Source organism: Vulpes lagopus, chromosome 8, assembly GCF_018345385.1.
Source record: "Vulpes lagopus strain Blue_001 chromosome 8, ASM1834538v1, whole genome shotgun sequence".
Classification (NCBI taxonomy): Eukaryota; Metazoa; Chordata; class Mammalia; order Carnivora; family Canidae; genus Vulpes; species Vulpes lagopus.
The window spans coordinates 128,054,305-128,068,323 of NC_054831.1; the positions used below are offsets into that span (position 1 = coordinate 128,054,305).

The 14,019-nt window shown below is 49.6% G+C and overlaps 1 protein-coding gene across 4 annotated transcripts in view; it reads left to right on the forward strand.

Moving 5' to 3' along the window:
* Window positions 1–7,763: 7,763 nt before the first annotated feature.
* TMCO4 (transmembrane and coiled-coil domains 4) overlaps window positions 7,764–14,019 on the forward strand; it is a 92,052-nt gene continuing 85,796 nt past the window's right edge. The window contains exons 1-2 of one of the 4 annotated variants that reach the window (XM_041767016.1): window positions 7,771–7,835; window positions 13,796–13,902. The gene's annotated coding sequence lies outside the window, so the exon portion shown is untranslated. Of the gene's footprint in view, window positions 7,836–10,438; window positions 10,487–13,666; window positions 13,903–14,019 lie in introns of those variants that run through there. The other 3 variants (XM_041767017.1, XM_041767018.1, XM_041767019.1) reach the window with 3 other exon arrangements.

Consider the following 14,019-nt stretch of genomic DNA (forward strand, 5'->3'; position numbering starts at 1 on the left):
TTCAATAGTTACATAAGTCAAAAAAATGCCCTTTCTGGGCAGCCCCGGTGGCGCAGCGGTTTAGCGCCGCCTGCAGCCCAGGGTTTGATCCTGGGGACCCTGGATGGAGTTCCACGTTAGGCTCCCTACATGGAGCCTGCTTCTCCTTCTGCCTGTGCCTCTGCCCCGCTCTCGCTCTCTCTCTCTCTTTCTGTGTCTCTATGAATAAATACAATCTTTTTTTAAAAATGCCCTTTCTTTGCTTGCACCATTTTGATGGGGTTGTTTCTCTTGTAACCTAAAGGAACGCTGACTCATTTGCATGTGCTTGAGTTATAGGGTCACGTGCAGTGAAAGTTAAGGAGCTGATATGGATCCATGTGCATGTCAAAGGTAGGGAGCTGAATGCCAGTGACTAATGGAGCTGAAACTCACTGAGAGGCAGGCAAGAGGGAGGCCACATGGTCTCTTGGAGGCCAAGAGAGAAACCTCATGTCCTGACTTTCCCAATCACCAGTCTTGATAGGTCCTAGCTGTTTTGCCATTCCTCTCCTGCCTGCCCATGAGACCCCCACCAATATTTTCATATCTCTCTTTAAATAAGCTAGTTACCCAGAGAATTCTGGTACCTCCTTATCCCTTCCCCTAACATAAGATCTGGTGCCTGGTGAGGCCCGTGACCACTGTTGAATGTTAAATGGAAGAGTGTTCAGGGCAGGACATGACATATGTGAATTCCTAGAAGAAGGGGGTTGGGGCAGCCAAGGCGAGCCTCAGAAAGGCTGCAGGAACTGGCTGGGGCTTGAAACGAGGACTTGATTTGGACAGCCAGAAAAAAAATGGGCTGAATGAGAGCAACGCAGGCAGCAGGAAGTGTGAGGACAGCACAGAAGCTGGAAAGTACACACTATACTCGGGGGCAGAGAGCAAACCTGTCTGAGCTGGGGATTTCTCAGGGGAGGAAGGCAGGCCTGATGGTGAGGGCGCCTGTATGCCAGGTGGTAGAGGTCCACTGTTGGCCAGGGAGGGCTTGGCCTGCGAGTCCCTAGCCCTGAAACTCTGAAATGGCAACAGCAGACCCTTGCTGGCAGGCCCTGAGGAGAGTCTGGCTATGAACCTGAAAAGGATGTGTCCACTAGAGGTGAGCATGGTATGGGATGGGGTACAGCACGCAAGGTGTCAGGAGTTCTGGGCTGTTGTTCCACTATGGATCCTGAACAAGCTTCCTCAGGGCTTCCCTTCTAGACTCTGGCCTCCAATTGCATCTGTCCTGGTGTGAGGGGGATGCGGGGCAGTTTCAAACACCACTGATAGTGATATCCATTCATTCATTATGCATTCGGTCATTCAGTAAGTATTGAGCACCTACCATATACCATGCATTGAGTTAGGCCCTAGAGAGGCAGGGAGGGGTCAATAAGACTTAAGACCATCGAACTTACCCTGGACACTGAGGGCTACCTACTCAACAGCCTTTCCACCTCCTGCCTTAAGAGAAACCTGACTTTTTTTCTGGGCAGCCAGGTGCCCGATCAACACTGGCAAGAGCAGTCTCTGCTCTGGGCCCCATCCTTTAGACCCTCATCCAGCCATGCCCATCCCAACGGAGAGAGACTGAAAAACCAAGAAGATGTGCCCATCGAAGCCCACACTCTGGATATGTAGCACCCCAATATTCCCTGTCCAAGCAGCCCCAAGCTCACTTCCAGCCTGTGGGAATGAGCCTCTTCCCTGACCCATTCTCCCTAGGGTACAAGCCAGAACCCACATTCCTGGGTTTGAGGAGTAGCCAAGGAGTGGCTGTTTGTGGGAGGGGCAGGCAGAGCTTGGATGCGAGGGCTGGAGTGTCCACACAGCTATGTGCAAGACCCCATGTGGTATAGAATGGAACTGGGAATGAGAGAGAAGGAAGGTGGGCAGCGAGCCAGGAGCCACATCCTGGCATGGAATGCTGATGAGTCAAAGGATTCTAAATTCACAACTGATTTTCCACGTGATTCTCAACGTGTATCTGCCAGGCTGGAAGGCCAGGACATGTTTTGCTTCTTCATGTGGGCCTCATCTCATGTTCTTGCCCTGAGCTCCACAGGGGTTAGGACTGGCTTGTTCCCACCTATAGGGATCTGAGCCTATCTCCTTGGCAGAGCCTTGCTTTCCCGGACTCCCTTGCAGCCAGGGATGGTCAAGTGATGCAGATATATGATCCCAGCAAGGGGGCTTCCAGGAAATCTTTTCCACCCTGACCATGGGGGAGAAGCCCATAAGGAAAGGCTCCTGGAGAGGGTTCCCTTTCTCCCCTTTACTTTCCTGCTTTTGAACATAACTGCTGAAGGATGTGTATGACTGACAGAGCTATCTTTGGACCACAGGACAGAGGAGTCCGACATGCTGAGTAATGAAAGGTGGAAAGAGTCTAGGTCCTTGCTGACATCACCAAGCTACTGGGCCAACTCTGGAGCCACCTCCCTTTGGATTTTACGTTTCATGAGTCAACAGTGTCATGATTTGGGCCACCGTGCTGGTCCATGTCTGATATTTACCGCAGTGGCCGACCATCCTAAGGGAAACATACGTTCTCAAGACTAGTGAGAGAAGCCAGCCTGGCTGGAAGACCATCCATCTGCCTGGTAACCACCATACCAGCCCATGGGGAAGATTTTCGTACAGGTGAAATCAACCCAGAAGGAATTAAGAATTTTTACCATATCTGCATGCCACTTTTACTATTATAGATTTTTTTTAATCATCCATTTTTCTTTGCTTAATGTTTTAAAGGGAAATAGATCACTGCCACACATTAAAAAATTTGCATTATTGAAAATATTTTTTAAAAAAACTTTTAAAAATGAGATCAAGACTGAAAAAGTGACAAACCAAAAACCAGACTTTAACTAATGGTTGCCAGAGGAGAGGTGAGTGGGGGGTTGGATGAAGAGTACGCTTATTGTAGCGAGCACTGAATAATGTATAGAATTGTTGAATACCACCCTGTATACGTGAAACTAATATAATATAATATTCTATGTTAATTATGCTTCAATGAACAAAAAAGACTGAAAAAAATAAATAAATACCACTAAGTGCATGTGGTATCCTGGACTGGATTCTGGAATGGGAAAAGAACATTAGTAGAAAAACCAGCAAATAAAGTCCATACTTTAGTTAATAGTAATTTACCAATATTGGTGTCTTAGTCCTTACAAACGTACCATGATTTGTAAGATGTTAACACAGGAGAAAGAGGGTGGATACATGGTTCTTAGGTAAGAATTCTGTACTACCTTTGCAACTTTCCTGTCAATCTGAGCTCATGCCCAAATAAAATGGCTATTAAGTAAATAAATTACAGAAGGATCAGATCCTAACTCAGTATTTCAGAGAGTCAAAGGCTCTGAGCTGAGGCCTAGTCCTCCTCTGTTAAAAAGGAAGATTAGCAAATGTTAGAGGAGTACAGTGATTATTACTCAACAAAGAAGGAAATCCTCCCATTTGTGACAACATGGATGAACCCAGAGGACGTTGTGCTAAGTAAAATAAGCCAGACACGGAATGACAAATAGTGACCAATATCACTCCTGTGTGAAATCCAAAATAGTCACACTCAGCAGAGAGTAGAATGGTGGTTGTCAGGGTCTGGGTCAGGGGGAAGGGAGAAATGAGGAGACGTTGATCAAAGGTCAAAGTTTTAGTTGCTCCAGATGAATGAGTTCTAGAGATCTAATGTATAGTATGGCGACCATAGGTAGCAATACTGTATTGGAGACTTGAAATTTCCTAAGGGGATAGATCTTAAAGTAAACTTTCTCAACACACACACACACACACACACACAAATATTAATTGTATAAAAGTGATGAATTAAGCTATCTAGCATGATCAAGGTGAACTTTTCGTAAGGTATACATACATCAAAATATCAAATATTAAAGTCATGTAATTTTATACATCAAAGATTTTCAATAATGTTATTTAAAAGAAAGGTAAGTGTATACATATGGACATATACATATATATGGTGTGTGTGTATATATGTGTGTGTGTGTGTGTGTATATATATATACATACTTTCTGTTTCTGGTCAACTAAAACTTTGACCTTTGATCAACGTCTCCTCATTTCTCCCTTCCCCCCTGCCCCAGACCCTGACAACCACCATTCTACTCTCTGCTGAGTATGACTATTTTGGATTTCACCTGTAAGTCACAAAAAAATGGTTTAAATAGAAGTTTAATTAACGGCCTTGATTACTTTATAAGAAACAAGTATTTTAAATTGTACCTCAGTTCTGTTTGTGAACCTGTAAGTCACCAAAAAAAGGTTTAAATAGGAGTTTAATTAATGGCCTTATTACTTTATAAGAAACAAGTATTTTAAATTGTACCTCAAAATAAAAAAAGAAAAAGAAAAAGAAAGAGGGGCACCTGGGTGGTTCAGTCTGCCTTTAGCTCACGTCATGATCTCGGAGTCCTGGAATCAGGTCCCACATCAGGCTTCCTGCAGGAAGGCTACTTCTCCCTCTGTCTATGTCTTTGTGTCTCTTTTTAAAAAGAGAAGGAAAAAAACACCTGGGTGGCTAAGTGGTTGAGCGTCTGCCTTTGGCCCAGGGCATGATCCCACTTCAGGGATCGAGTCCCACATCGGGCTCCCTGTGAGGAGCCTGCCTCTCCCTCTGCCTGTGTCTCTGCCTCTCTCTGTGTGCCTCTCATGAATAAATAAATAAAATCTTAAAAAAAAAAGTAAAAAGAGAAAAAAGAAAGAGAAAGAAAGAAAGAAAAGAAAGAAAGAAAAAGAAAGAGAAAGAAAGGAAAGAAAGAAAGAAAGGAAAGAAAGAAAGAAAGAAAGAAAGAAAGAAGAAAGAAAGAAAGAAAGAAAGAAAGAAAGAAAGAAAGAAAGAAAGATTCGATAGCATTAAATTGTGTTCTCAATGGAATAAGGCTTGAAGGGAATAACTTTCTCATGTATGATCCAAGGAGATTTAATGCAAGTTCACACGCCAGCTAAAGATATCTCACGTACCACTGATGATGTGGGTCTCATCCTCCACTAGAAAATATGAGACCGGGGGCAAATGTAAAGCATTGTTAGTTAAGAAGCAGGCAGAGGTCGTCACCCGAGCCTCTGTGTAAGAGATATGGCAGAGAGCTACAAAACTAGAGCATAAGAACAAAGGGAGAAAATATTAACCCACTCTGCCACTTAGCCTCACCGATTCCAATTAATTGGGCCATTTGATGGTCCAACTAACAAAATGATGTCCAGTTCACTGGGTCAAAGAACCCTTCAAAACATGAACAAGAGATTGTTCAACAGTATCACAATATCCATGGTAACCACAAACCATCTGCCATGCCCTCCACCCTGGGCCTTCTCTGAAGGTGTCTCCCATCCTTCCCCAAGGCACTTCTGTTTTATTCTGGGTGTCATTAGGAAAGAAGGGACCAGGGATGCCTGGGTGGCTCAGTGGTTGAGTGTCTGCCTTCAGCTCAGGGCATGATCCCAGGGGTCCTAGGATCAAGTCCCACATTGGGCTCCTCTCAGGGAACCTGCTTCTCCCTCTGCCTGTGTCTCTGCCTCTCTCTCTGTGTCTCTCATGAATAAATAAATAAAATCTTAAAAAAAAAAAAAAAAAGGAAAGAAGGGACCATAAACAATCTCCTGGGCCCTTCGGTCTCAAGCTTAGCCTGAAGGCATCACAAGGATACTCCACAGTAAGGGATTCAGGGCTGCCTTCAGTAACATCACCCCATAACTCAGTTCTGTTCAAGAAACACCAATGCTGGGCCAGCCCCAACCACATCCTGGAAGAACAGACATCTATGGGATATAATGAAGAAGCCTTCATCTGCTGGGAAATTCATGATCTGAAACTCCTCTAAATATCTCTGAACCTGTTTTGATATTTAAACCTATGGAAAGACGAGACAGCAGAAAAACCCAAGTCTGCGATCAAATCCTGGCTCTGCCATTGGTAGCTCGGTGACACTGGCCAAGTTACTTAACCACTCTGAGCCTTGGTTCCTTCCTTTATGAAATGGGGCTAATCATAGTATCAACTGCATAGGATTGAATGATATAAGGTAAGCATGGAAACCATGTAGAGCCAGCCACAGGGTACTACGCCCTAAACAGTATTCATGGTTATTTCTAAGAGAATCGAATCCAATCATTTGGTTGTTCCAAACCTGACTAATCAGCAGAATCACCAGAGGAACCTGTTAAAAGTAGAAGTTTTTAGGCTCCTACACACCTGAAAAATTCTACGTTGGTAGGCCTTATATACTTTTATTATGCCTAGCCCATTGTAGGCACTCAACAAATATAAGCCCCTTCCCTAGCTGGATATTGCAACAGCTTCCTAACCAGTTGTGTCCATTCTTATCTCTGTCCTTGCAAGGAACCAGTGGGATCTGTGTAAAAGGTGAGATCATGTCACATCACTGCCCAGGATCTTCTACAAGTCTCCACCTCATACAGAATAAAATCGATAGACAAGCTCAGTGGTTCCTGAAGCTAAGCACACATCAGAAATACCTGGTGAGCTGTGAACAATGCCTATGCCTGGCCAGGCTCCAGACCAACAGAATCAGAATCTCTGGGAGTGGGGCTCAAGCAGTATTGCCAGATAAAATACAGGACACCCAGTTACATTTCAGTTTCAGATACACAATGAATAATTCTGCATTCATAAAATTCTAAACATCCACCGAGTACCCAGCACAGTCCCTAGGGCCGGGCACACAGCAGAGGACAAGGCAGCAGAGACTCCTACACCCAGAGTCTTTAAATTCTAGTGGAGACGGCAGACAATAAACTGCAAACAGGAACACCTGGGTGGCTCAGCGGTTGAGACTCTGCCTTGGGCCCAGGGTGTAATCCTGGGGTCTCAGGATCAAATCCCACATCGGGCTCCCTGCATGGAGCTTGCTTTTCTTTCTGCCTATGTCTCCACCTCTCTCTCTCTGTCTCTCATGAATAAATAAATAAAATCTTTTTTTAAAAAAAAGTAACTACAAACAGAGAAAGAAATTAATTCCAGAGTGGTTAACTACGACCATTAAAATAGAACGGGAGTGGAAACTGGTGTGATCCCCTGTGCTCAGAACAGTACCTGGCACATAGCAGGTGCTCAGTAAATATGTGTCCAATGACTGAATGTGCTGGGTGGTCAGGGAAGACCCACAGACACCACCCTGAGTGCACACCGTAACGCAAAGCTGGAAACAGAGTGCCAGGCACAGGAACCTCAAATGCAAAGGCCCCGAGTGTGGCCCACACTTGGCGTTAGACAAGCTAAAGGAAGAATCAGAGCCAGCGCGACTAGCAATGTCCTAGCAGTGTCGCAAGGTGGAACCTGGCAGGGCCCCTCTCCGGCCCTGAGGTCTTGCTGCTTCCTGCAAGGCAAAAGGCCCACACACCGCGTTTCGCGCCCGGGTTGGGCTGTCACTTCCTGATGCCGGCACCCCTGTTGCAGGGTGGCGGCAGGGAGAACCGGATTGGGGCATTCAGCACGCGAGCCTGGGCCCGGAAGGCCAGCCCCGGCGCCCGGGAAGGTCTGCGCAGGCGGCGGGACCTGCGGGGCGGGGGGCGGGGCCGAGCTGGAGGGCGGGGCGGGGCCGAGCTGGAGGGGCGGGGGCGAGCTGGAGGGGCGGGGCGGCCGGGAGCTCCGGGCTGCGCAGGCTGGGGAATAGGCCGGGTGGGCCCGAGGGGGCGGGGCCGGGGGCGGGGCCAGCCGAGCCAGGGGCGGGGCCAGCCGGGGCGGGGCGGGGCTGAGGGGTGGGGCTTAGGGGCGGGCGGGAGGGCGGGGTGGGAGAAGGCGGAGCCTCCGCTGCCGCAGCCGCCGCCGCCGCCGCCGCCAGGTAAGGAGCAGGGGTTCAAATGGGACGAGGGCGGAGTTCGTCCATGCTGGGGCCACTCCCCGCCGCTGGCCTCACGAGGGTTGCTCCCGCAAGGCCCGACCCGACCCGGCGGGCCTTTGCCCCCCACCCTGCCCTCCGCCCCGTGGGCGCCGAGCCTCCCGAGGAGGGGCCGCCCGCGACTCCCAGCGCTGACTGCCGGGAGTCCAGGCTGCCTGGTTGTTGCTTGGTTGTTGCTTTCAGGGCTGAAAATACCTTTAGAAATTACGTAGGGCGGCAGGTGGGGAAACTGAGGCCGGGCGGAGCTCCCAGGCATCTCCTGCCTCCCAGCTTGCGGCTCTGAACCCGGGAAGGTCGCCCAGCACCTCCCGTGATAAGTGAGGACGCAGCTCTGGTCCGGGGAGACCAAGGAACTTGCCCAAGGTTACACAGGGTCACTGCGCTTTCTCTTGTCACACGAGGCCCCTCCAGGGACCGGTGGGGAAGGCCTCCGGGCACCCCTCATCCCCTCTCTCCTCGCCCCTACCGCCCTGTGAGCTCATAGCACACATTCCAACTGGGAACTCCAAAAGAGGGCTGGGAATTCCTTCTGGAAGGGAGCTCAGGCCCCTAGTTAGGTGGGGCCGTGTTTCCCACCCTGCCACCTGTTGGTAGGGTGAGAAAAGAATTACTGTTACTGACTTTGGGGGGGATTTAACAGCGAGGTAAACAGGCTCAGAGAGACGACCTCCCCAAGAGAGCACCCCTAGGAAGGAGAACATTTAAGAACCTGGGTTACCTGACTCCAGAACCTGACCCAGGGCCTGGCACAGAGGCAGAGGAGGCTTTCACAGTGCTCTCTCTCTGCTCTGCCCTGGAGTCAGAGTTAGGAGCACAGCTAGATTCTGGGTCTTGGCCTAGAGACCACTGCCTAACACAAAGTAGGAGTTAACATGTTCTCTTTTCCCTGACTCAGTATTCATTTCACTGAAGAAAACACGAAACCCCTTTAAGCTTTAGGGGGCATCCGTTCATTCATTAGACAAGTGTTAATTGAGCACCTACTGTGTGCCAGTGGGTGCACTGTTTACTGAAAATACAGCAGTGAACAAGACAAGTGTTGCCCTTGGGGAGTACAGTAGGAAGAGTAGAACAAAACAGTGCTCTCCATTCAGGGGGTGGAGGGGTGGGGAGGGCTGGGCAGAGAACACAGACCACTGGAATCTTATCAACTGTGACATATGTGAAGAGGGCAGGGAGAGAATGAACATCAAATCCTCATGGGCCTTGTTGGAGTTGCCCGGCCACCATGAGTGTGCTCCCTGACTCCCCAGGGATTGGGTGGGGAGACCTAGGTGGGTAGAGGATGGTCCAAAGGAAGCCCGAAACTAACGTCAGAGTCTGGAAACCTGGCATTGCCACTTCATAGCTGTGTGACCTTGGATAGGTCGTATCGCCTCTGTGGGCCTCTGTTTCATTAGCGTTCAATGGGGGTCATAAAAGTACATGGCATTGATGATACCATGTCAGAATGCTTCTTAAATGGTAAAGCGTGATCCAAAGTGTGGCCTATAGCAGAGGCCTTGGCAAATCAGAGATGTAAGCAAGGGTGTATTTATTTAGAGGCTCCAGCGACCCTGTTGGTAACCTGTTACCGCTCTCAGTAGAGAAATGTAAGAGGCAGAGGTGGAGGTGGCTGAGTTCCAAGCAAGAAGGCTGAGGCTCCCTGCCAGGCTCAAGAAACGGAATGTTTGCCGCACAGCATTTCAGCCTCCACAGCCGTTGCTGTCACATGTGCAATAGCAGACTGATGTAGGCTCAGGTCCTAGCTTAGTGACCCTGAGTCATCTTGGACAAGCCACGTGACCTCCCTGTGCCCTCAGTTTCCTCATTTGTAAAATACTGTCTCTAAGGTTGTCATGAGGATGAAAGTAGCTGAAGCCACAAAGGCCCTGAGTCTGGCACTCTGGGAGCCTCTTTTGCTTTTTGACTGAAGGCCCAGGAGCAATCGGACGGCCACCGTTGAGTAAGTAGGTTACTGTAGCTCAGCCTGGGAAGCTGGTGAAGGTTGGAGTCTAGAGAATTTCCCATGAGCCCGAAGCCATGTCTCCCCCGCACTGGTGCTACCGGGCTGCAGAGGCAGGACCACCTATTTGGGCCCGTACATGTGACACCTGAGAAATGTCAGTAGGTGATTTATCACCATGTCCTTTATGGCCTGTGTGTTTTGTAAACACTGCTGTACATTATAATCCAGGCTGCAGAATGATGAGGGGCTCACTGCCTGGAATGTGTTCTAGCAGGCCGAAGGGAGCTGAAGGAAGGGGGGGGGGGGCAGTCCACTTTTTTACTTAGCCACCCTCCACATGGACAGTCGACCAATTCAATTGTACCACCCTCTGCTCAAAATTCTGCTGTGGCTTCCTGCGTTTTTTAGGGCAAAGAACAAAACCGTTAACATGGGCCATAAGACCCCATGCAGCCTGGCCTGTACCTCCAGCCACATCTCAGACCACTTTATTATTAGCCATCTGTGCTTGTGGCATGCTGGGCCTTAGCACATGCTCTTCTAGAACACCGTTCCTCCCTTATCTCCCTTTTCCCAGGTTAACACTTCCTCATCCTTCCTTATCCTTCAGATCTGAGGGCAACCCCAGGCTACAAGACAGCCCCAGGTATGTGGGAGGTTTGGTTCAGGAGGGAGTTGTGTCCTCATTTGGGGGGTAATTTCTGCCTATCCCCTCTATGCCACCCCAACTCTAACCCTCCTGACTTCCAGGACTGGACTGAGTTTGCTGAGAGGTGCTCAGTAATGAAACCTACGTCCAGGAGTATCTCTTGAGCAAAGAGCAAATATGGGAACCTCGCTTTATATAAAACTGTTTTGTCTTTCTTCAAAAATATAAGGCTGAGGGGTTTGTGGGTGACTCAGTCGATTAAACGTCTGACTTTGGCTCAGCTCATGATCTCGGGGTCCTGGGATCCAGCCCCGAGTCAGGTTCCGTTTTCAGCAGGGACTCTGCTTCTCCTTCTACCTCTACCCCTCCCCTCGCTTGTGTGCACACGTGCTCTCTCTCAAATATGTGTGTGTGTGTGTGTGTGTGTGTGTGTGTGTGAATATGTAAGCTGAGGCGGGAGGGCAGGATGAAAAAAATATATAAGGCTGAAGTCATTTTGCAGTTGTGGGGGTAGGTGTTCACTTGTTCATTCCTTCGTTCATTCATGTGACACACAGGGATCGAGCCCCTGCTCTGCCAGGGTACATTAAGGAAAGTCACAAAGGCACTGCCCTGGGGAAGGTTTTTCTAGAGACACAGAGACCACAGACCAGTAAACCTGTGGCCCACTGCGTGGTGGTAGCAAATTTGATAAGAAAGCCACGCAGGGTCTGCTGGGAGGGAGGAGACGCAGGGCCTGCTCTTTCTGCTGGCGAGCCTGGGGGAAGCACTGATGTCCTGGGCCTTGTCTGCCCTCCCAGGTGGGGAGACTGGCACTTAGGCCAGGCAGTGGGGGGCTGCGCAGATGAAGCCCGGGGGCTTCAGAGGCAAGAGGCCCCAGGTCAGCTGACCAAATCCAGGGTGGCCCATGGTGGTTCCTGGGCCCCTTTAGTAAAGTGGAGAACTCGGGGTTTGAAGTCACATAGGCCTGTGGGCTGCATCCTGGCCCTGCCAGCCATGTGGCCTTCACCTCCCCTAGCCTCAGTTTTCCCATCTGTAAAATAGGGACAGTGACCGTTTCTTCCTCATGAGGTTGTCGTGAGGCTGGAATGGGCTCCTGAGAGTAAACCCACAGGAAACCTCTGGCCACCTCGGATTTTGTTATGAAACTGTGCTTTTGATAAAAGGACACCATTTGGCATGAGGACCCGCCAGGAGGTCAACAGAATTGAGGTCAGAGGTGGGAACCCCAGTGCAGGTGGGAAGCAGCGGGTGGTGTGGTTTGACTGAGTCCTGGCTGGAAGAAAATGACCCTGGGAAGGCAGGTTAGGTCTGTCCCAGAGGTGCTTGGGGCAGGGCGAGAAGTGGGGGGTTAGGCTGTGGACAGGTGGGCGCGAGTGAGATTCGTCTGAGCTGGTGGCTCTCATTTTGTGTTTGAGACCTCCTGGGCCTCCTCAAGGCCAGCAGCTCGGCCAAAGAGACCCGTGCGGCATCGTAGAGGAGATGGCTGCGGCGGGCCAAGACCCAGGTGCCTTCCATCCAGGTGACCTTGACTTCATTTCTCAGGGCCTCTCTGTCCTCTTATAAATGGGGGATAACAGCACCTACCCTGGAGGACTGTTGGGAGGAAAAGAAATGATGGATGGAAAGGAGAGGCCGGTGGCTAACATCTACCAAGCGTTCACTGTTATAATGTTTAAAAATTTAACTGTGAAAAAATAACACAGAATTTACTGGTGCGCCTGGCCCGGCTCAGTCGGTGAGAGCGTGTGACTCTTGATCTCGGGGTTGTGAGTTTGAGCCCCACGTGGGGAGGAGTACTTACCTGAAAATATTTTTTTAAAAAAATAACACAGTATTTGCCATCTTAACCATCATTAAGTGTGCAGGCCAGTAGTGTTAAGCGTGTTCACATCGCTGTGCAGCCCATCTCCAGAACCCTTCCACTTGCAAATCGGAAACTCCGTGTCCATTAAACAACTCCCTGTTTCGCCCTCTCCCAGGCCCCTGGCACCCACCGTTCTGCTTTGTGTCTCTATAATGTTGACTACTCTAGGTACCTCCCGGAAGTGGAATCACACAGTATTTGTCTTTCTGTGACTGTTTGATTTCACTTAGCGCAATGTCCACAAGGTTCATCCATGTTGTACTATGTCAGAATTTCCTTCCTTTTCTAAAAGCTGGATAATATTCCATCATATGGATATATTGCCTTTTTGTTGTTCATCCATTCATCCACTGACGGACACTTGGGTTGCTTCCACCTTCTAGCTATCGTGAACAATGCTGCTGTGAACATGGGTGCACAACAAATATCTTTCTGAGACCCTGCTTTCATTTCTTTTGGATGGATAATACCTAAAAGTGGTACTGCTGGATTATTTACTGCTATCATTTGAATGTGGGGCGTTGAGGATCCCCACCGTGTTTTGTCTTGCCCACCAGAGTAAGAGAAGTCCCTGGGGGCCTGTGGGGCAGTTTGAAAACCAGTGGATCAAGTGGGACCTTTGCCATGGGGACTTTGCCATGTCCCCTCCACCTCTGTCCTCAACAGATGTGCCTCACGTTATGTCTTAGCTATTCCCAAGTAGAAACCACCGTTCATTCAACAGATGTTTCTGAGTGCCTGCTGGGCTGGCATGACGGCAGAAAGCGGTGGCCAGTAAGCAACAGGTGTAACCAAGGAAATGGTCCAGTATGTCAGACAGTGATTTGTGCAGGAGACCAAGCAAAGCATCCAGGGAAGGGGGATTGGGAGGAAAGGCAGGGGCAGGGTGGTCTCATGAGCTGAGATTTGGGCAGAGACAAGAAGGAGGTAAGGGAGCTGGTCATGTGGTTGAGGGCAAGAAGAGCATTCTGGGCAGAGGGAACAGACAGTTCAAACGCCTTGAGGTGAAAGCATGCCTGGTGGTCTCTAGCAGCAGCAAGGAGGGAGGTGCAGCTGGGGTAGAGCAAGTGAAGGGGAGAGGGGGAGGAGGACAGAGAGGCCAGGGGCCAGATTGCATATGGCGCAGTTACCACTGGAAGAACTGTGACTCTGGGAAGGGAGTCAGTGGAGGTTTGGAGCAGAGAAGGGACATGATCTGATTTCCGGGTGGAAATGAAGCGCTCTGGCCACAGCGTGGTGGATGGGATGGGGAGAGCAGATGGAGCAGGAGACTGGTGGGGGAGGAATGGAGCGGCCATAATGCGCACAGAATGTCACACAACCTGAGCGCCCATCCCTGTCACCCCACTTCACCACCTGCCCATCCTCCAGGCTGCTGAAGCGTCATGGGACAGGGACTCTCCTGTGTGCCAACATCCCTTTCTTCTTCTGGTCTGTAGAGGGATTGTCCGAAAGCCTCTGGATTCTTCTGTGTTGGAACTGTTGCCATGGAGACCTCCTGAGTGCTCCATGTACCACTGGCTTCCAATTTAACTACCAGAGAGAGGTATAGAATGAATGAGTTTCTCTCCTAAAATGCTGGAGGGGGGTGGGGTGAGGGAGTGAACTGGGACTGCCTAGAGTCCTCCCTTCTAGGACCATCTCAAGGTTGTGTGTCTGGGTA